The sequence below is a fragment of the Octopus sinensis genome, unplaced genomic scaffold, assembly GCF_006345805.1.
Source record: "Octopus sinensis unplaced genomic scaffold, ASM634580v1 Contig15936, whole genome shotgun sequence".
Classification (NCBI taxonomy): Eukaryota; Metazoa; Mollusca; class Cephalopoda; order Octopoda; family Octopodidae; genus Octopus; species Octopus sinensis.
The window spans coordinates 8,317-32,500 of record NW_021834011.1 but is presented as its reverse complement, the minus strand read 5'-3'; the positions used below and the strand labels follow the sequence as shown (position 1 = coordinate 32,500).

The 24,184-nt window shown below is 33.1% G+C and overlaps 1 long non-coding RNA gene across 1 annotated transcript in view; it reads left to right on the top strand.

Annotated features, from left to right (window-relative positions):
• The window catches only part of LOC118761640, a 26,703-nt gene extending 2,770 nt beyond the window's left edge, over positions 1 to 23,933 (top strand). Inside the window, exons 2-3 of the long non-coding RNA XR_004997531.1 lie at positions 5,322 to 5,335; positions 23,913 to 23,933. This is a non-coding gene — a long non-coding RNA (uncharacterized LOC118761640). The remainder of the gene's footprint in view (positions 1 to 5,321; positions 5,336 to 23,912) is intronic.
• Positions 23,934 to 24,184: the final 251 nt, after the last annotated feature.

Below are 24,184 nucleotides of genomic sequence, written 5' to 3'. Positions count from 1 at the left end.
GGTTCCAATTTGAATGTCTCAGACAAATTATAAGAATGAAATGAGTTAACAAAATTATCTTCCGGTGTATTTTACTACGCTCATATAAAGCCAATTCTTAGGGTTCACAGAATCCTAATTGTCATCTTCTTTGGCCCGAAAGAAGGGTCAGTTCAGTACAAGGTAAAAGCTGAAGTGTGTTAATGAGTTCTTTCTCTGATAAAGAGAAATAACTATGTTGTTTCTTTATTTTCTTGTTTTTTTTTCTTATCAAGAAAAAGCCTTGATTTTATTTGGAGAATAAAAGGGGCCAACGCTCATCAGGAAGCTGTTTTGCTGTTTTGGCTGTGGCCCATTTGAAGTCTGTAATGTTCCAGGGAATGGAAACAAAAGACAGAAGGAAATACTAAATTAATATCTGAGAGAAATTCTTGGTTATTCCTATATCAAATAATATTAATGGTTTAGTTATAATAATAATAATAATGATAATAATAATAATAAATACTTTCATACTTTTTGGGGTTTTTTCTGTTTAATTTTAAAAAATAATAATAATTTCCAGAAAAATTTGATAATGCATATTGATTTTATTAATGTTATTGGCACCAAAACCAAACCAATGAGGGATTCACGCTGCTCAAGGAATATTTTGTTTTTGTCGTTTCGTTTTGTTTTGTTTTTTTACAGCAACAAGAAATATGGAAAAATTTGTAATTATTTGACCGAGTTTTCAAAAATTTTCTCACAGAAATTAAAATCACAGAGAAATTCTTCATTATACTATATAATTAATACAGACGGTTTAATAATTATATTACTGATAAATACGTTTGTATTTTGGGGCCGTTTTTGCTATATAATTTTAACAAGTAATAATAATAATTTTATAGTTGGTTCCAATCCTGTAAAGAATCCCCATTGTTTAGTTCTTTCATTTTTACAGCAATGCAATAATTCAGAGTTATTTTAAATATATTTAATCAAGTTTCGAAAAATTTTTCACAGAAATTAAAATCTCATAGAAATTCTTTGTTTCATTATATATTTAACATTAATGATTTAATAATGATGATAATAATAATAATAATAATAACTTCTGAATTTTGGAAGGGTTTTTGCTGTTAAATTTTAACAAATAAAAATTTTCAAGAAAAATTTTACATAATGTATATTGACTTTGTGACAGTCTTCAATACCAAAGCAATGAAGAATTCACTTTTATTTTTACAGGAACCAAATAATGTAGAAGAATTTGAACATTATTTAATCAAGATGAGCATTGTAGTTTACTTGAAGCATTGTGATACAAAAGTAATATAAGGAATGATAACGACAAAGAGCTTTTAACGAGCAGCAAGGAAAGTTATGTAACTGTGATATACAGGGTGTCCTACAATTAATTATCTCTTTCAATGAGATTGGGCAAGTTTTGGAAAAATTGACAGAATCTTACGTTTATTACTTAATTATGATACCAAAAACAAATAGATTTATAAATCTTCTGTCAAAATTTTGTAGAAAATTTTTAATATGTGCTCCATGTGTATCCCTGCAAATTTCAAATCTATGCATTATGAAACACATTGTGAAGCATTTCAGGAGATATTTCCTGCATTTCTAACTGAATATGTTCTTTAAGTTCAGCTAAACTATTGCTCCATCCCGGGCATGGAGGTAGACAAAAGGATTGCAGCCAAATTGAAAAAAAGGCTGTTGTAGACAACCGATGTTGGTGTGTTTATGTCCCCATAACTTAGCGGTTCGGCAAAAGAGACCAATAGAATAAGTACTAGGCTTACAAGGAATAAGTCCTGAGGTTGATTTGCTCGGCTCAAGGTGGTGCTCCAACATGGCCGCAGTTAAATAACTGAAACAAGTAAAAGATTAAAAGAATAAAGTAAAAAATATTAAACATAATAAACATAAATTAAAGTGAGTTTAAAAAGAAAAATCTTTTCAATTTCACTGAAATAGTTAATTATGGAACTCCCTATATTTTAAGCACAATGGCCCATTAAGCACAAAGGCCCCACAAGTGACTGGTTTAGAAATATGTATTTATGTAGATCCTGCCATTTTGATTAGATTGAAATATATAAACGTTAGTTAACTTTCCACTTTCACATTATTAGAAGTTCCCTGTCTTCAATATTTTTACGTTAATTAATCAAGTTTTGAAAAATTTCTCATACTCTTTACTCTTTTACTTGTTTCAGTCATTTGACTGTGGCCATGCTGGAGCACCGCCTTTAGTCGAGCAAATCGACCCCGGGACTTATTCTTTGTAAGCCTAATACTTATTCTATCGGTCTCTTTAGCCGAACTGCTAAGTTACAAGGACGTAAACACACCAGCATCGGTTGTCAAGCGATGTTGGGATGACAAGCATAAACACACAAACATACACACACACACACACACACACATATATATATATACACATATATACATATATACGATGGGCTTCTTTCAGTTTCTGTCTACCAAATCCACTCACAAGGCTTTGGTCGGCCTGAGGCTATAGTAGAAGACACTTGCCCAAGGTGCCACATAGTGGGACTGAACCCAGAACCATGTGATTCGTAAGCAAACTACTTACCACATAGCCACTCCTACAACTAGAAATTAAAATTTAAGTTATCCATTATAATTTATACTAATGATTTAATAATAATTATAAATACTTTTTAATTTTGGAGGGCAGTTTCTGTTTAATTTTAAACAGAGTATTAATAATTTTCCAGAAAAATATTGACTTTGTAACAGTTATTAGTACCAGCCAATGAGGAACTCACATCATTTGGTTCTTTTATTTTTACAGAAAAAGGACAATAATGAAAAATTTGGAAATTATTAGACCAACTTTTGAAAAATTCATTACAGACATTTATATCTCAGAGAAGTTCTTGGTTATTCAGTATAATTAATGTTAATGATTTAGTTATAATAGCAAAATAATTTTGTCTTTTGGTGGGTGTTTCTTTTAAATTTTAACAAATAATAATAATATTCCAAGAAAATTTACATAATTTGTATTAAAATTGTGATAGGCATCAGTATCAAACAAATGAAGAACAAAATAATATAGAAAAATTTGTACAAAATTATATATAAAAAATTTGAAAATTATTTAACCAAATTTTGAAATCCTTCACAGAATTGAAATCTTAATGACTTAATAGTAATAATAATAATAATAATAATAATAATAATAATAATAATAATAATAATAATAAGAAAAACACCAGGACGTACAAACACATATAACATACAGAAAATTGCACTACTAGGCACTGCACACATCTTACACAGAACACTTTCAATACAGTAACCATCAGAGCATCACAACAAATCACAGCACATACCCAAGGCACACAGAGCTGTGCTTCGTAGTGAAGTGAAAGCAAGCTATAAAATAAAACCACTGAATGATAATAATAATATAATAATAATAATAATAATAATAATAATAATAATATATAATAATAATGTCTCTAAAAGAAATGGAGAAACTCTCAAAATACAAAGACCTGGAATAGAGGTAACTAGAATTGGAATCTGAAAACAGAAACAATTCCTATCATAGTGTGCATTAGGCATGATAAAAAAATATTCAGACAAATACATAACAAAAACACCAGGACTTACAAACACATATAACATACAGAAAATTGCACTACTAGGCACTGCACACATCCTACGCAGAACACTTTCCATACAATAACCATCAGAGCATCACAACAAATCACAGCACATACCCAAGGCACACAGAGCTGCGCTCGGTAGTGAAGTGAAAGCAATCTATAAAAATAAAACTACTGAATAATATAATAATATAATAATAATAATAATAATAATAATAATAATAATAATAATAATATGTCTCTAAAGAAAAAAATGGAGAAACTCTCAAAATACAAAGATCTGGAAATAGAGGTAACTAGAATGTGGAATCTGAAAACAGAAACAATTCCTATCATAGTAGGTGCATTAGGCATGATAAAAAAATATTCAGACAAATACATAACAAAAACACCAGGACTTACAAACACATATAACATACAGAAAATTGCACTACTAGGCACTGCACACATCCTACGCAGAACACTTTCCTACAATAACCATCAGAGCATCACAACAAATCACAGCACATACCCAAGGCACACAGAGCTGCGCTCGGTAGTGAAGTGAAAGCACTCTATAAAAATAAAACTACTGAATAATAATAATAATAATAATAATAATCATAATAATAATAATAATAATAATGTCTCTAAAAGAAATGGAGAAACTCTCAAAATACAAAGATCTGGAAATAGAGGTAACTAAAATGTGGAATCTGAAAACAGAAAAAAACATCCTATCATAGTAGGTGCATTAGGCATGATAAAAAAATATTCAGACAAATACATAACACAAAACACCAGGACTTACAAACACATATAACATACAGAAGAAATTGCACTACTAGGCACTGCACACATCCTACGCAGAACACTTTCCTACAATAACCATCAGAGCATCACAACAAATCACAGCACATACCCAAGGCACACAGAGCTGCGCTCGGTAGTGAAGTGAAAGCACTCTATAAAAATAAAACTACTGAATAATAATAATAATAATAATAATAATAATAATAATAATAATGTCTCTAAAAGAAATGGAGAAACTCTCAAAATACAAAGATCTGGAAATAGAGGTAACTAGAATGTGGAATCTGAAAACAGAAACAATTCCTATCATAGTAGGTGCATTAGGCATGATAAAAAAATATTCAGACAAATACATAACAAAAACACCAGGACTTACAAACACATATAACATACAGAAAATTGCACTACTAGGCACTGCACACATCCTACGCAGAACACTTTCCATACAATAACCATCAGAGCATCACAACAAATCACAGCACATACCCAAGGCACACAGAGCTGCGCTCGGTAGTGAAGTGAAAGCACTCTATAAAAATAAAACTACTGAATAATAATAATAATAATAATAACTCTAGTAATCTTTGTTCATTTTTCTAATTAATTTTAAAATTATAAAAATATTTTGTTTTCTACTAAAAAGTGACATAAGATATATTGTTTTCATCACCATCAATGGCAGAAAACCTTTGAGGAATCATCTTTCAGTTCCTTCATTTCCCAGCATTGAGATGATAGAGAAGAATATGAAATTATTTGACCAAGATTTGAAAAACATTCCTCCTCACAGAAATCATTTGATATTTAAACAGAATGAGCAGGCAAACGTTTCAACAAAAAAATTTAATAATTTCTATGCTCAACCTTTTTGCTGAAGAAATCAGATACAAAAGCAAACAAAAGATGTGTGTGTGTGTGTGTGTGTGTGTACAGACACCACACACACATGTTTTTGATTGGAGAGAATTGAAATAACGCTTTCACTTTCTTTTATTATAGCAGTAACTATGGAAGACCGGCAGGATTATCATTTGTATGGACTTTAAGATTGGTCGCTATTTAGTAAATAATTTAGTTATTGCAGGTTTACTATTAATACCGATACAGATGTACATAGATTTATGTGTTTCTTGTTGCAGTTTAATTTTAAAGTTAGTGTTTAATCCTGTCTGTATTTAGATTGAATGCTGTTAGATTGAATGATTCTTTGATAATATCATTTTACGGTTTGGTTTGTAGATCTAGTAAGTTCTTTAACTTCAGTGGAGAGATTTTCTAAAGATTCCTTGTTAACTTTTCCAAAAAACTTTCTTGCATCCATCAGTGGTAATTGTCAAACTGATCTCAGGTTGTCTGGTGCTGTGTGATACTGGATTAAAATGACGATTGGATAGAGAAAGAAACAGAGAGAGAGAGAGAGAGAGAGAGAGTGTGTGTGTGTGTGTGTGTGTGTGTGTGTGTGTGTGTGTGTGTGTGTGTGCGTGTGTGTGTGTGTGTGCGTGTTAGGTATGCACCATACGCCCTTGCTTTAATGACAGAAACCCCAGTTGTATCTTCTCTGTACTTCACATTTAAGAGGGGTTGGTTGTGTCAGATGGTTTAATACCACTGTATTAGAGTTAATAGCTCTACACACATACAAAACAAACAATACCAATAATGTAATTATAGAATAACAGAATGTTAGAATATCAAAACTTATATGAAACTGCAAGAATAAAGGTATGGAGTTTACACAAAGAATATTGGAATGAAGTGTGATTATAGTGAGTCATGATGATGGCAACTATTCTAGAAGTTGGAGAATTCTAATAGAAAAGTCTGTTGATTGAGTTTGTGACAGACAAAGTATATTGGAACGAAGTACTTTATATTAATGAGAGCCATTAATGATGCATCAATGTGGTCTCCTAACCGGAAAATATAGCAGTCATATCTCTGTGAAATCACACATTACAACCCCTTTCATTACCATAATTCTTTTGGAATAAACTGTATTTGTTTCTATTAATTTGATGATAATATTAAGGATTTTTTTTGAAAATAACGAAGAATTTTGTAAAATGACTTTGTCGTTATTAAACTGACATTTGGAACATAGATCAACAGGGAATTTTGAAGAAAGATTTTAATTAAGATTTTTTAACTTAGGAAATATAGAAAACTAGCACTATGACCCGGCAACGTCCAAATCTCCGACCAATCACATACAGCTAGCTGGCATTCAATTGGCGTATCACGTTTCGGGCATTTTGATTGGGTTTTGGATAGAAAATTCACAAAAAAGTCATTTCTATTGATATTTTCATGGCTTTGTGGGGCGACTGTGGAAATGTAAAGATGTGCACGACCACCCTTGGAGGGTTTTAAATAACCATAGAAAGTGCGAGCCCTCTAATTAAAAAAATGTGGATTTGTATAAAGGACACACACACAGACATACATTTTGCCGTTTATATATAGAGAGATATGTGTTAAAGAACTAAGCGCAGTTCTCAGGTAGACTGGTATTGAAAGGTGCTAAAAGTTTGTCCATGCAAACTGCATTTTACGAGTGAGCAACTTCTCATATACAAATCTATTTTAACCCTTTTGTTACCAACCCGGCTGAAACTGGCTCTGGCTCTGAGTACAAATGTCTTGTTTTCATAAATTTTGAATTAAAATCTTCCACCAAACATTAATCACAATTTATGTTCCTAACACTAGCTGAATGATAACTAAGTTATTTTACTAAATTTTTTGTTATATCTAAAGTAATTGAAAGAACCACAGAGCTTCTCAAAATAAATACCATAAAGAAAGGGTTAAAGCAGGAAGTTTGTATTACAGAAACCAGGGGCATAGTCAGATGGGCTGGTATCAAAAAGGTTTAAATTAAAGGGGACATTTAACAATGATGCCAAAGAAATACAAAGAGATGACACTATCATGGCTGGATTGTCATTGATCATAGTTCTGCTTGATTAGGGGCTACATAATTTTGCACAATATCTACTTCCATCTTCCTACGTTCTCAGTTCAAATTGAAGCAGGGTTAGAAATATAGATACCAGTTATATAATGAGAGATGATTCAAATAAATATAACTCTCTCTTTAGAAATGCTTGATCTTGAGTCAGTATGATAACCTCAGTTTGTTCCACTGCCACCGCCAACAAAAGGTACTTATTAGAGAAAGAAGATGAAGAAGCAGATGAGGAGGACGACGAGGAAGAGGATGGCAACAATGACAATGATGCTGATCATGGTGGCAGCAACGATGGCAACGATGACAATATTGATAACAATGATGACAATGATGACAAAAACGACCACAATGACATTGATGATAACATTGACAAAGACAACATAGATGATGTTGATGATAACGGTGATGATGATGATTGATGATGATGATACTGATGACGACCATGATGACGATGATGATGATGATAGTGAGGATGATGATGATGATGATGACGATGTTGATGATGACGGTGATGATGATGATGATGGTGATGATGATTATGATGATGATTATGATGATGATGATGATGATGACGACGACCATGGTGATGATGATGATGATGATGATGTTAATGGTGATGATGATGATGATGACAGTGATGATGATGACGGTGATGATGATGATGACAGTGATGATTACGGTGATGTTGATGACGATGACGGTGATGATGATGATGACAACCATGGTGATGATGATGATGATGACGACGATGACGACGATGACGACGACAATGACGATGATGATGATGATGCCAATGGTGATGATATTGATGATGATGATGATGATGACAATTGATGATATTGATGGCAATGATGACTCTGATGGTAATAAATCAATATATCCCAAAACAAAATGTCTGCTACAAACATCAGAAGTCTTAGACGAGAAGAAGAATACAGAAGAAGATCTGAGAATATTTATATTAATAACAGTTGGCAGTTACCATTATGGAATATATACAGCAAGAAAAGAGCCAGGAAGAGTGTCTGCACACCAGACAACTAATGTAATTTGGTGAAACAACATTTAACATTTTCGACAATGTTTTTGGATATCATAATATTCAAAAACAACCATATCGATAATATATGTGTGTGTGTATATATATATATGTATATATATATATATATATATATATATATAATATATATATATATATATATATGTATATATATATATATCTATATATATATATATATATATATATATATATATAATATATATATATATACATATATGTATATGTATTATATATGTATGTATATATGTATGTATGTATGTATGTATGTATGTGTTTGTATAGGTATGTATACATACATATATATATATATGTGTGTATGTATATGTATGTATAATAATATAAATAATATATAAATATATGCATATATACATACATATATGTACATATTTACATATATATGTATATATACATGCATATATGGGTACAGGACATGAATAAAACATGCACAAAAGGAGAAAAAAGAACATAAAAAAACAAAAACAGAAAATGTACTTTTTTTCGAACAACGAAAGAAATAAATAGAGAAACGAGACAGGCAACATAAAGAACTTTCCCTTCATCAGTTGTCCCTTGTTTTATTTACTCCACGTTTTGAAGGTAGGGACAAGATGTGACTTCGTTAAAACAGTCCTTCCCACGAAGCAAATTAAATAAAATTTAGGATATATTGCGGAGGGTTAAAGTGGTAACAAAAACAGGACAGTAAGAATAAAGCAGTAAAAACAAACGGTGAGGTCTGTTAAGTTAAGACGAGGTTAAGTGGAGAACGCTGGAAAAACGAGCTTTGAGAAAAGACAGGCAAAAGCACGTTTTGTCTTTAGGAAGGAAGTGGAAGAAAGAAAGATAGATAGCTGTTGGTCACGTGTGAGCAACGAGAGAATCAAGGAGGAAGAGTAAGAAATAGAGAGGGAATGGTAAAGGGGAGAGGAGAAGAATAGGGAAAGCGTGGAAGAGAAAAACAAAAAGGAAGAAGAACACGAGAGGGAGATGGATAGAAAGAATAAAGATAGTATGTAGAGTGCGCATCGGAATTACTAAGATAAAACTTACTTGGAAATGGATGCGTGGCGTTCGATCATATAATAATATAAATAATATATAAATATATACATATTTACATATATGTACATACCTACATATATATGTATATATACATGCATATATGGGTACAGGACATAAAAAACGTGAACAAAATGAGAAACGAGAATATAAAAACGAACTTTTTTCAAACAACAAAAGAAACAAATAGAGAAACGAGACAGACAACATAAAGAACATTCCCTTCATCAGTTTCAACTCCACGTTTCAAAGGTAGGGACAAGACGCGACTTCGTTAAAACAGTCCTTTCCACAAAGTAAATAAAATAAATGGATGTATACACACACACACACACACACACACACACACATATATATATATGTATGTATACATATATACACATATACATACATATATACATATATAATATATATATATATATATATATATATATATATATGTATGTATGTATATGTATATGTATACATATACAAGACAAAGGCAGTGGTATAGACAACAAACAGATGTATTAATTTCATGCTCGGGAAGTGAAAAAGTCTTTAACTTTTCGAGCCTACGCTCTTCCACAGAAAGGAACACACAAAGAAACCAGGAGAGAAAATAAAGAATATGTAGTTGCTTGTGATCTATCATGTCATATATATATATATATATATATATTATATTAAATTAGAGACAAAACCACTATTATGCAAATCAAACAAAGAAAGACTTAAGCCAATACATAAAATAATTTATATAAATTAAATTTAATTAAAATAACCACTACGATCGTTTCGTGTCAGCACTTCTATAGTGGTTTTGTCTCTAATTTAATATAATATAATATTTTACTATAAAATTGGATTCAATCCTAAATCTGATTTTTCCCTGTAAATTTGGATTTATTCCCTAATATTTATTATATATATATATATATATATATATATATATATAATTATAAAAAGGGCTGAGAAATGTTTTCTAGCCTATATGCTGAGAAATAGACGCTAAATCGTCTCACCACTAAAATAAAACGTCATAAACACGTGTTGAATTCGACACAACAAGCCAACTGAAATTATTAATAAAACAGATAGCCATGGGTTAGCTAATATTTAGATTTGCCCAATGGCTTTTCGTCTTCAGCAGGACACACATAATGAAATACTAGTGTTATCTGATTGGTAACCATGCTGGTGGTACATAAAAAGCACCTTTGAAGCACTGAGCCTCTCGGAGGCAGTGATAGGTGACCAAGACGTTTGACAATACACCATGCTTGTGTAGACCTGTCAAACCAAGTGAAATGGTAGTCATGGCTGATGCCGGTGTCATGTCAATGGCACCTGTGCCAGTGGCACATAAAAAGCACCCACTACATTCTTGGAGTGGTTGGCGTTAGGAAGAGCCTCCAGTTGTAGAAACCTTGCTGCAGCTCCCTGGCTTACCAGTCCTCAGTCAAACCGTCCAACCCATGTCAGCATGGAAAGCGGACGCTAAAAGATGATGATGATGATGATGATACACACACACATTTAAGAGTGAGTTTGTGTGTACAAGATAGACAGTCTTAAGTGTTTATACTTGGATATGCACTTATATAAGAATATACATTTATTCTCAGATATGTCTATGCTTACGCATGTATGTGTGTGTGTGTGCATGTGTGTGTATACACACACATACACACACACACACACACACACACATATATGTATGTATGTATGTATGTATATATTCTTCTTATCATCATCATCATCAATATTATCATGATTTGTATGTATGTGAGTGTGCATGCATGCATATACATATATTTACACACACACACACACGCACACACACACACACATATATATACATACATAACGCATTTACATATATAAATATACATATATATATATATATTATATATATATATATATATATATATTATATATATATTATATATATATATATATATATATATATATATATACATATATATATATACATATATATACACACATATATACTTATATATTTACATATATATATATATTCATACATACATACATATTCATGTTTTTTCCTAATATTGTTTTGACAAGAAAGAACAATGGAGAAATATCAACTGAAGTCATCTTCAGCAGTCTTCCCCTGTGTGTTATTTGACCTCCAAATGTTATTCTGCGATAAATCAAACTTTCCTTGTCTCCTTTATTCCAAGACACACAATATAAACCATTATAAAAGCAAAAGTTTTTATCTTAATTATCCTAAAATTAGGTTTGTTTTCCTTGTTAGGCAATTTTCATTTCGTGATTGATGAAGGCAATCATCTAATTATTCATTTTGATAGCTATGATCTTTGATATAATGTTACCTGTTGGGTGTCAGGATGCATAGTTCAAAGGTCAAGGAATCTCTTCAGGTTAAGTTGCTACTTCTCTGTATTGTGGGGGAGGAGGTCACAGGTCCAGTACCTATTTCTTTATTACCCACAAGTGGCTAAACACAGAGGGGACAAACAAGGACAGACATAGGTATTAAGTCGATTACATCGACCCCAGTGCGTTACTGGTACTTAATTTATCGACCCCGAAAGGATGAAAGGCAAAGTCGACCTCGGCGGAATTTGAACTCACAACGTAATGCAGACGAAATACGGCTACGCATTTCGCCCGGCGTGCTAACGTTTCTGCCAGCTAAGGACTTGTGGTTAAAGTGTTGCAGGAAAGGATTACAAGGTAGATTCTTTGAGCTGGGCTTAATGAGCAGGAGTCCTAAGGACAAACCAAGAATGAGGTGGTTGGATAAGATACATAATCACAGTAGACCACATTTGGAAATTCAGTCAGAAAGCCAAATGACAGTTGATTCTGATAGCACTCTATGACAGCAGTGGTTGAGGACTGTACACCCATGGATCTCCCAGGTACTGTAAGCATCAAAAACTGATGGATGTTAATAGCTATCAATCAATGGATTGCAAGTTCAATAACGTTTATATATAAGAACTTGTAGGCCCTTGGCCTCTTTTTAGTTGCAGGTCATGTAATGGAAGCAGGGTAGTGAGGCTAGCTGATTCCATCAACCTCAGAGCAAATGTTTCACTGGAATCATAGTCCAGTGAAACATTTGTCATTTTAGCAGTGTTCCTCCCGCCTATTTATTAATAATGGTTTGATTCTAGAAGAAAGGGCTGTGCTCCAAATCATTGCAGGTCCTCCAGAACCAGTGAAATGAATATGGTTAGCATTTCCCTTGAACAACTACAAGAGACAGCTTTTCTAAACTATGATCCACATAGTTTTTCTTAACATGTTCCAGCAGATTTAAATGTGAATATGCCACATGCTGTTGTATTCTGCCTTTGGCAAATACTTTTCCCCTTCAAGCAATATGCATTGATAACACAATCAATATCAATGACACCTTGAAATTTTCAGACATTAGCATTTTATCATCACTGTGTCTAATACACATTATTGTTTTCATTCTCATTGTTTTTCATGGTTTTAATAATTCAATATCAACTTGGCAGACAACAGCATGGATCAGCAAATTATTTGTTTACTGAAATCAATAAGAACTATCATTCTTGTTTAGGTTCGGTAATTTGGAAGTATCATTGCCTGAAGAGACATAACCAACACGAGACACCAGTGTCTCAAAGTCCTCTTACAACACTGAATCGTGTGTGTTGTCTCGACATAAATAATCTGAAGGAAATTGTTCTGAAACAAAATACAACAGCTGCTAGCATGTTTAAATTCAAATCAGCCAGGACACGTTAAGAATCAATATACACATCAGCGTTTCGATTGTCTCTGTTTCATGTCATCATCATCATCATCATCATCATCATTTAGCGTCCACTTTCCATACTAGCATGGGTTGGACGGTTCAACTGCGGTCTGGGAAGCCAGAAGGCTGCACCAGGCCCAGTCTGATCTGGCAATGTTTCTACGGCTGGATGCCTTTCCTAACGCCAACCACTCCGTGAGTGTAGTGGGTGATTTTTACGTGCCAGACGGGGCTGGCAAACGGCCACGATGGTGCTTTTTACGTGCCACCGGCACGAGGGCCAGGCGAGGCTGGCAACAGCCACGATCGGATGGTGCCTTTTACGTGCCACCGGCACGGAGGCCAGTCGGGGCGGGGCTGGCAACGGCCACGATCGGATGGTTCGCTTACGTGCCACCGGCACTGGTATCACAGCTGGTAAATTATCATCAATTTCCCAATCATCAGTATACATCAGGAAATAGTTTACTGAAATTTATAAACAAGAACGACCATTCTTGATTTGATTCATTGATGCAGGGAAAATTTTAGCTAAAGAGATGAAAAAACACCATCAGGTTGAAACACTGAAGTACTGGACCCCTCCAACATCAATGAACCAAGCATGTACCAAGCAGTGGGTCTGAACTCAGAACTACATGTTCACATTTGAGAACTGAACCTCTTAACCACACACAACATGGAGAATATCTTTAGAAAGAACAATTAAAACAAAAAACATTTTCTTTCCATTCCACAGAGAAAGACCCATTCTTCAGCATCTGATTTACCCAGGAATTTATATCTATTTTATGTCTGTAGTTTATTCCACAATGCTAAGTATTTATTTCATCAAGATTTTCTGTATGACTTCATCTGTGCATTGTTTATCTGCTATACAATTCCTAGCATTAAACAAATTTTCTTTTTATTATATTTTATCTTATTTTAGCTAAAATCTCAGATAATAATTTGCTACAAATATTAGAATATTTTTGGGGAAATTTTTTTTCTTGTTAGATTTCAAAGTTTTTAGGAGTTTTTTTTTAAGTAAGTCTTCTCAGACTTGGTGGAGACTTTTTTCTTCCATATTCACTACATACATACATACATACATACATACATACATACATACATATATATATATATATATATATATTATATATATATATATAATATATATATATATACATGCATATATACATACATACATACATACATACATACATACATACATACAATATATATATACATATATATATACATGCATACATACATACATACATACATACACATACAACACATATACATACATACACGCACAACCCCTTACATACACACACATACGTACACACACACCATACAGACAGAGAGACAGACACCATACATACAAGCATTTTCCACATATACATACAAGCATACATTTATACATACACATATTCATATACATACATACATACATACATATATACATACATTCATACATACACACATACATACACACACAACACATACATACACACACAACACACATACATACACATACATACATACATACATACATACATACATACATACATACATACATACATACATACATAAATGCAAACATATATTTACATATACATACATCTTTTACCTTTTATCTGTTTCAGTCATTAGACTATGGCTATACTGGGGCACCACTTTGAAGAACTTTTAGTCGAATAAATTGACCCCATGACTTATTTTTCAAAACCTGGGACTCATTCTATTGGGTTTTATTTTTTTGCCAAACCTCTAAGTTATGGGAATGTAAACAAACCAACATCAGCTGTCAAGCAGTGGGGCTGGGACAAACACACACACGCACACACATACATATATTTGATGGGTTTCTTTCAGCTTCCATCTACCAAATCCACTCAAGAGGCCATGCAGTGGGACTGAGCCCAGAACCATGTTTTTGGGAAGCAAGCTTCTTACCACACAGCCATATACACACATACATACATGCATACAGACAGACAGACAAACATCATTATCATCAACATCACCATTATCATCATAGTCGTTTTTGCACTGGTTCTTCCAAACAAGCATATATATATATATATATATATATATATATGTATGTATACTGTGTAAATTACGGGAGTAAAAAATTAGAATAATTTATTATCAGTGGTTCGCATGCATAATAAAAGTCATGACAACATATTTTTATATATAAGAGTGTATAAAGATTTATACACAAAGAGAAGATCCTTGACAAGACTGCTTACATGCTAAAAAGGGCAGTTAAACCCAAACCAGGAAAAGAATAATTCTAAAGGCACGCTGAAAATGGTACTAAAATGAATAGAAACAAAAGAATTATTAGTTAATCCCATACTCAAGTTTCGCTATTAATGAGAAAATAAATTAATTTGTCATCTGTAGTTCATCAGCGGGATTGCTAAAAGAATGCATAATTATGTAGCTTAATATGTTCCTAAAAACACGTGAGAGCTCCATCTTTATACATTATGAATTCAAATCAAGCACGCAAGCGCAGTCAAATAGTCTGTGCACTATATGGCCTCAGAATTAGGAAATTTTACTGTGTAAATTATGGGGGTAAAAAATTAGAATAATTTATTACCATTTATTATATATAAAAGGGTATAAAGATGGGGCTTGCACATGATTATGCCTTCTTTTAGCGATCTCACTGATGAACTACAGATGACTGATTAATTTATTTGCACATTAATAGAGAAACTCGAGTATGGGATTAACTAATAATTCTTTTATTTCTATTCATTCTAGTGCTATTATCAGCGTGCCTTTAGAATTATTCTTTTCATCGTTTGGGTTTAACTGCCCTTTTTAGCATGTAAGAAGTCCTGTCAAGGGTCTTCTTTCTGCGTATAAATTTTTATACACTCTTATATATATATATATATATATAAATAGCGAGAGAGAGACAGACAGACAAACAGACAAACAGACAGACAAACAGGCAACAGAGATAGTAGGATGGAGGGAGGGAGAGATCGAATGAGAGATATATATACATGTGTGTATAATTTCATTTATGAAAGCAGCACAATATAATGAGAACAGATATACTGTGAACTAAATTCATTTAAATATACAATGTTGTCTCTTAAGATTCTAAAGTTATAGTTCTCCTCTTCCTTTGTCCATAATTATTCTCCCTCTTCATAAACACATTACATGCAATCAACATCACAAGTACTTGGTTCCAACACTTCAGTAAGATAACTAATATCGGTATTTATAAATATATATATATATATATATATATATATATATATATATATATATAAGTAGATTTGGGGGGACAAATTACATTATATCAAAAAATGATTAACTAATTTTTTCCCAATAAAACTGGAAATAATTTAATTTTACATATGTATAAAGTTATACATATGTTTGTTGGGGTATCTATGTGAGTGTGTGCATACATATATATGTACGTACGTATGTATATATTATATTATATATTATATATATATATAATAAAAACTTACTTGGAGAGACAAGAAAGTGACGCGAGGCGTTCAATCATATATAACAATTTAACAAATAAAACATATGCATAATACATACATACATACATACATACATACATACATACATATATGTACATACCTACATCTATATGTATATATACATGCATATATATATATATATATATATATATATATATATATATATATATATATATATATATATGAGTACAGGACACCACAAATAAACGTAGAACACGAGAAACGAAAATATAAAATCAAACAAGGAAACGGACTTTTTTTAACAACGAAAAAACAGAGTACAAGACAAACAATACAAGGAATATTCTCCTTCATCAGCTGTCCCTGGTTCGACTCAAGGGGAATATTCCTTGTATTGTTTGTCTTGTACTCTGTTTTTTTCGTCGTTAAAAAAGTTCGTTTCCTTGTTTGTTTTTATGTTTTCGTTTCTCGTTGTGTTCTACGTTTATTTGTGGTGTCCTGTACTCATATATATGTATATGCATGTATATATACATATAGGTATGTAGATATATATATGCATGTATTATATGTATATATATATATATATATATATATATATATATATATATTTATAAACAAACCCGAAAGAATATATCATTATGATATATATTATGTACAGTTATTATATATATATGTATGTATGTATATTTATAAATATTTTTGTGTGTGAGTAGTGAGAAAAAGGAAGCAAGACTGACAGAGACAACTATGAATTTTACATTTGTATATACGTATATATATATATATATATTATATATATATATATATATATATATAATATGTATGTATGTATGTATGTATACACACACATATATATATATACATGTATGTTATATATATGTGCATATTGTATGTATGCATGTATATATACATACATATATATGTATATACATGTGTATATTGTATGTATGTATATACATATGTATATATGTATGTATATATATATATTTTAAATTCTTTAAAATGTTTCAGCTTCAAAGCTGCAGTCATGCTGGAGCACCTCCGTTGATGTGCTACACCATTATTTGAGACCTCCTCCGATACATGGCATTTGGTCAAGGAGAGAGTTTTTAAGTTGTGTACTTATCCTATCGATCTCTGTTGCCAAACTACTAGGTTATAGGATCATAAATAAACCACCATAGTTGTTGCCTGTTTCCTTCTATGAGATAGACTTGTCTTGAACCCTTGACAGAAAGAGATCCAGTTTTGTTTTAAAGACACTTACGTCCACACTATGCAGGTCTCTCAGGTCTTTTGGAAGGATATTGAAGAGATGTGGGCCCTTGAAACCAAAGCTATTGCAGTATCTATCTTGTATATTGATGGCGATGCTGGAATATATATATATGAATGTATATTCTGTATATTATGTGTATTATATGTATATGCATATATATAAATATACAAGTGGTGATATATATGTGTGTGCATATATATAGTCATATACATGTACATATATACATACATATATGCATATATATGTATGAACACCTTGGATCGTAGGGTGACCTGCTGTGCTTGAGGAGACCCATTGAGTCAGGTACATCAACATCAAAATAAAAATCAAATGGAAATTATAGTTGTGATACCCGTGCTGGTGGCACGTAAAAAACACCATCCAAATGTGGTCGATGCCAGCACCGCCTTGACAGGCATCTATGCAGTGGCACATAAAAAGCACCAACCGATCGTGGATGTTGCCAGCCTCCTCCGCCCCTGTGCCGGTGGCACGTAAAAAACACCCAGTACACTTATGGAGTGGTTGGCATTAGGAAGGGCATCCAGCTGTAGAAACACTGTCAGATCAGACTGGAGCCTGGTGCACCTCCTGGCTTCCCAGACCCCGGTCAAGCCGTCCAATCCATGCTAGCATGGAAAACAGACGTTAAACGATGATGATGATGATGATGATGATGTATATATAAATATATATAAACATATATGTGTGTGTTTGTGTGTGTGTGTGTGTGTGTGTGTGTGTGTGTGTGTGTGTGTGTGTGTGTGGTGTGTGCTTGTGTGCATGTACACACATACACACAAAAATTATCCCACATGAAGATCAGGAAGACACAGAGTTAAAAAGAATCTCAACGCGTAGAGGAAGATCCACGAGGGTTAATGTAAAGTTGATACAACAGCTTAATAGGTTAATGTAAAAATTGATACAACAGCTTAACAATGTTTATGCCAAGTTAATGCAACTGTTTAACTGGTTAATGTAAAGTTAATGGAACAGCTTAACCATGTCAGCATTATTTGTTAATTGTCAATGATAGAAAGAATGAAAAAGCAAGCATAAGAGATCTGTCGGATTATGGTGGTGGTCCCTGCTGATTTTGCACCATGGACCTGTTTCGGGTGAGACAATTTTTCCACAGACCAGGGTAATGGATGCATAATAAAACACAATAAATCGTATAATATATAATTTAAATATTCCATGGTTAGGTGCAGGTTTGGCTGTGTGGTAAGAAGCTTGCTTCCCAACTACATGGTTCCGGGTTCAATCCCACTGTGTGATATCTTGGGTAAGTGTGTTCTACTATAGTCTCAGGCCAACCGACGCCTTGTGAGTGGATTTGGTAGACAGAAACTAAAGAAGCCCGTTATGTATATATATATATATATTATATATATATAATATATATATATATAGATATATATATATATATATACAAATGAGGTACTCAGAAATCGGGATGGTTTTATCATCATTATCACCATTTAACGTCCGTTTTCCATGCTAGCATGGGTTGGACGGTTCGACCGGGGTCTGGAAGCCAGGAGGTTGCACCAGGCTCCAGTCTGATCTGGCAGCGTTTCTACAGCTGGATGCCCTTCCTAACGCCAACCACTCCATGTGTGTAGTGGGTGCTTTTTACGTGCCACCGGCACTGGTGCCAGGGGATGCTGGCAACGTCCACGCTCGGTTGGTGCTTTTTACGTGCCACCGGTACTGAAGCCAGTCAAGGCAGCGCTGGCAGATATTTTTTATAAACATAAAACTGATGTTCATAGTGGCCCTTTCAGACATGCCTTCTGTTGCTACGATGACCACCCTTGCTAGCTATGCAGATGACACAAAAGTCTCCCACGCAATACAAAACCCTGAAAATATTGCGCATATGCAACATGAGCTGGACACAATATACAGGTGGGCTGAGGACAACAACATGCAGTTTAATGCAGGTAAGTTCCAGGCCCTGCGCTACTGGCACACAAAGGTAAATGACGTGAAGACTGGATACACTGGCCCAGGAAGAATTGCAATCCCTGAGTCAAAATCAGTGCGTGACCTGGGCATTGACATGAGCAATGATGCATCTTTCCAAATGCATATTGCTAATCTGGTGATAAAATGCAGACGGCTAGCTGGATGGATTCTCCGAACTTTCAGAACAAGAGAGAAGGAGACACTGATGGCCCTATGGAAAACATTTGTCCTCAGCCGCTTGGACTACTTGCTCCCAACTTTGGTCACCACACAATATAAAACAAACAGCAGAACTCGAAGCAACTCAGAGAAGCTACACAAAGAAAATCGTCTCAATGCAAAATGTCAGCTACTGGGAAAGACTGAAGGTATTAAACCTCTTCTCCCTGGAGCGGAGGCGGGAGAGATATGCGTGATATACATCTGGAAAATCCTGGAGGGTCTTGTCCCAAACTTTGGCATTCAAAGTTACTCCAACCGCAGCACGGGGGGGCGCCGCTGCGTGGTGCCAAGGATTCCAACATCACCATCAAATACATGTCCAGATACTGCAACAGCTTGGGTTTCAGAGGACCACAGCTCTTTAACATCCTCCCTAAATGCCTGAGAGACTTACATGGTGTGGATATGGGTTTCTTTAAAACTAAACTGGATCTCTTCTTGTTGGGAGTCCCAGATGAACCTACCTCACGACAGGAGACACGGATGCGGGCAGCAGCATCGAACTCCCTTGTTGATCAAGTGCCACGTATCAGAGGTGGATTCACAAACTAGTGTAGCTCATTCAGCGGTGGTGCCCCAGCATGGCCGCGGCCTTCGGGCTAAAACATTTTTAAGGATTTAAGGATTTATGTCTATTTGGAACTAGTACTACATTACCAAACTGTGCTTACAAGAAATAGCATTCAGATCATGGTTGTTTACAGGTCTACTAGGTCAGGGCTGACCTAGGGTTTAACAACTATAACACCACCACAAACAAACAACAACAACAACGATGCATTGCTGTAGAAGGAACCTCTGCACAGTCATGCCACATGTTAGCAATAGCAGCCAAATCTCTCCTCAAATCTCAAGATGTAGAGTATTTAAAAAAAAACAGTGTGTGGTTATAAGAAGCTTGCTTTGCAAACATGTGGTTTTGGGTTCAGTCCCACTGTGTGGCATCTTGAGTAAATGTCTTTTACTACAGCCCCAAGCTGACCAATGCCTTGTGAGCGAATTTGGAAGAAGGAAACTGTATGGCATCCCGTTTCATGTGTGTGTGTTTGTGTCTTTGGTTTTTGTTTCCCATCACTGCTTGACAACCACTATTGGTTTGTTTACATTCCCATAACCTAGCAGTTTGGCAACAGAGATCAATAGGATAAGTACACGACTTTAAATTGATTGGTTTGACTAAAACTTTCAAGGTAGTGCCCCAGCATGGCCATAGTCCAATGACTGAAACCAATAAAATATAAAAGATACATTGGACATGGGAATTCTTGCTGCAGGATGTTATGGCTGGACATGGTCGGACGTGGTTAGTCATGACTGGAAAGCCTTTGATAGTATATTTGCTGTCCAATCAGAACTGACCTGGTTGGATTAAACAACAAGAACAACAACAACAACTACAATTATTACAACAGTCAATTAACTCTTGCTGTTTTGGCAGTTTTTTATTTTATTTTTAATCCTGTAATATCCCTAAATACAGCAAAATAAACTCCGTTTTACAACTATTAACACCACCACCACCACCACCGCCAACAACAACAACAACTATTGACGACAACACCAACAACAACATCACTATCAACAATATCTATTGACAAAAGTAACAACAAAAACAACAACTGCCGGCACGAGGAAAACAACATCAATAATTTGTCGTTAATCTTGGAAGCAAGATTTTAAAATAATATTCATAATCTTCTCAAAGTTGTTCCTGTATAATTAGCATTTTAAAAATCTTATTGTCAATATTCTCATTATTCTTTTGTAGCCTTGATAATTAATTACTGAAACCATTCATTCATGCAGAGTAATAATAGATGAGTGTGTGTGGGTATATGGCAATTTACATATATATATATATATATATATAATAATAAATATTAGGGAATAAATCCAAATTTACAGGGAAAAAAATCAGATTTAGGATTGAATCCAATTTTATAGTAAAATATTATATAATATTAATTAGAGACAAAACCACTATTTTGCAAAACAAACAAGGAAAGACTTAATCAATACATAAAATTTTAATAAAAAGTAAAAAACCGCCACTACAATTGTTTCATGTCTTCAAATGACAATCTTCAGGTGGATTTCCGATTTTCAAATCAGTTTCAATTTATTAATATATATATAAATAGATGAGTATATTTTTCCCTCGTTAACAATTAACATGGAAAAAATAGATAAATAGTTACCAAGGTAGCAAAAAATCACACAAGTAGAGAGGTTGTAACTCCTTATTTTTAAAGGTAGAAAGTTCGGATTTACGTGGAATTTTTTGTATAATATATAAATAAATAAATGGAGTTTAACGCAGGTATAATTCAAATACTTTCACTTCCGACACATGTTTCAATGATTTCACTGATATTATTCCAAAGGAATAAAATGGTGTAAAACAATGTATCTTCTCTTCAGGGAAGTGAAGAAATGAAACTCATCAATAAGACATTTTAACAGAAAAGGATGAATGAATTTATCTTATGACAAGTTGTTTAAGGAAAGCATTCTTTGCTGGAATGGGAATATATATATATATATATATATATATATATATATATATATATATATATATATATTAATATAGATAGATAGATAGATAGATAGATAGATAGATAGTATGATAGATATATAGATAGATAGATAGATAGATAGATAGATAGATAGATAGATAGATAGATAGATAGATAATAGATAGAGTAGATAGATAGATAGATAGATAGACAGATAGATAGATATAGATAGATAGATAGATAGAAGATAGATAGATAGATAGATAGATAGATAGATAGATAGATAGATAGATAGATAGATAGATAGATAGATAGATAGATAGATAGATAGATAGATAAAAATATAGATAGATATATTACTGCAATATCAGTGCCAAGCAGTGTTTAGGAATAATTGAACTTTAGGTTAGTTAAGATATGCTTGTGATATCTATCAACTGTTAAAGGTAGGTTCACTGTAGTTACCACAGAGAAAAAAATTCTCTTATGATAAAAAAGATGATGTAAAAACACCACACCTGTCCAATGCTGCCTCCTGTCAGGTTCCCAGACATCAATGTTTCTAACTCTTTTGTCATTATCAATGGGAAATACCAAAAGAAAGGTAACTTTGGATAGACCTAATCGAGGCATGGTTTAGCTAAAATAGAGTCAACATCGACTGATATCTGCCAGTAGACAACCGAGATTGTAAAATTTACAATAATAGCAACAAGCAGTGTTTGGGCATACACAAGGTTTAGATTAGTTAGAATATGTTTGTGGCATATTTTAACTGCTAAAAGGCAAATTCACTACAGTTTCTGCAGAGAAAAAAATCTATCTCTTATGGTACAAAAAAGTGCAAAAGCACGATATCTGTCCATTGTTGAACCTGTTGGATTTCCAGACATCAATGCTTCTACCTTCTTGTGCAAATAAATGTTATGAATATGTGTATATCCATATATATACACACATACAAACTCACACACACACACAGATATATACATATATTTGTATTCATACATTTGTATTTGCACATATTTATGTGTATACATATATGTATTTATATGCTTATCTACATACAAGTGTGTCTGTGTGTGTGTATTTTTATGAGTGTGTCTATGAGACCAAATCTAAATACGATTGTATATACCTATAAATATGTATATAGGTATATGTATGTATATATATTCAAAGTATGCATATGTATACATATATATATATATTCAAAATATGTATATTTATATAGATATATGTATATATATTCTAAATATGTATATTTATATAGATATATGTATATATATTCTAAATATGTATATGTATACAGATATATGTAAATATATATACATAAATATGTATATAGGTATATGTATGTATATATATTCAAAGTATGCATACGTATACAGATATATATATATATTCAAAATATGTATATTTACATAG